Raw genomic sequence first — 1207 nt, 5'->3', positions numbered from 1 at the left:
ACCCCCCTTTTTTGCATCTGATAATTGTGCAGGGTAAAGGTATGGAAAGTAGATCTCATTTCCCTTTTGCAAGCAAATAACGTCTGAGCCTTTCACTTCATCTGATGTCATCATATCATGGTTATGCTCAACAGTGAAGTACTATTTGGGAAAGGGAAATGCACTTGCTCTTGGTACGCTAGTTCGATGTTTACGTCCTCATTAGGGACCGCGCGAATGTTTATTAAGAGGCACAGCCAATCAACACTTGTCTTTTTCTCGCCCGCCTTCCTCAGTGGACAGTGAGGGTCTGAAGATGTGTTCTCTCTCGGGTCTTTGTCAGTCTAGTCCTGCTACGTCCTGTGGACTCAACAGGCCGACACCTCCCCACGTCGCATGTCCAGGATGGGCGTTACAGTGTTTGGGTTTGAAATCTGCAAGCGCAGCGCCCCTTACAGAAGAGTGCAGACGCCGGCCTGCCTTGGTCCGCGGCAGCCCAGACCCCGCCCCTCTGCGCCCATTGGCTCGTTCAATTCGCGCACGCACCAATGGGCCGAGGCGGCAGCCGCGGTTTCGGGTCCCCAGCCGAAGCGGCGGGCACAGGGCGCGTTGGCGGTGGCCTGAAGGAGCTCTGGGCGGCCTAACGGAGACCGATCCCCGTATCCCAGGCTGCGGTAAGCACCCTAGCCGTGCCCCGGGACGTGCGGCTGCCCCCGAGTCGGAGAGCCTTGTGCGCGTCCAAAGGTAAGGGCCGTGGTGGCGGGAGCGGCGCTTTGCCTTAGGGGGCGCGGGGCGGACGGGGTTCAAAGTCAGGGCCTGGGGTGCGCCGACTCGCCTCGCCCCACCTAAATGTGTGAGAGCCCCGAATGGCTCGCTCGGTCTCGCCCGGCCACGTTGTTGGCGTTGGTGGAGCTGGCCATGAAAGCCGTGCCTACCCCGCGGTGTTAGTGTGTATTTGCAGCTGGGCCGGCGTGGCCCAGTGGCAAGCAAGGCGGGCTTAGCTACTGTTGTGGATGGAGTCCGTTTAGCTGGGGAGGTGGGGAAGAGGACGGGGGGGAGCGGCAGGCCCCTGTCTCCGACCTTATCACTAGCCCCGGCATTTAACACAATATTTTCTTCTTGAAATACAGTTGGTCCTTCTCATTGTCCTTTGTAGATAATCCTTATCTTCCTCATCATCAACTGCTGCTGTGCCCTAGAACTCAAGATCATAAAAGGAGGGACCCCC

At 58.1% G+C, this 1207-nt stretch overlaps 1 protein-coding gene across 2 annotated transcripts in view; it reads left to right on the top strand.

Annotated features, from left to right (window-relative positions):
* The first annotated feature begins 608 nt into the window (after positions 1 to 608).
* Positions 609 to 1207, top strand: part of LOC103264185 (cytoskeleton-associated protein 2) — a 25830-nt gene continuing 25231 nt past the window's right edge. For both annotated transcript variants that reach the window (XM_008061829.2, XM_021714325.1), the window contains exon 1: positions 609 to 723. The gene's annotated coding sequence lies outside the window, so the exon portion shown is untranslated. The remainder of the gene's footprint in view (positions 724 to 1207) is intronic.

Source organism: Carlito syrichta, unplaced genomic scaffold (assembly GCF_000164805.1).
Source record: "Carlito syrichta isolate Samal-C Ts95f unplaced genomic scaffold, Tarsius_syrichta-2.0.1 Scaffold305624, whole genome shotgun sequence".
In the NCBI taxonomy this organism is placed as follows: Eukaryota; Metazoa; Chordata; class Mammalia; order Primates; family Tarsiidae; genus Carlito; species Carlito syrichta.
This window is presented reverse-complemented; position numbering and strand designations above follow the sequence as displayed.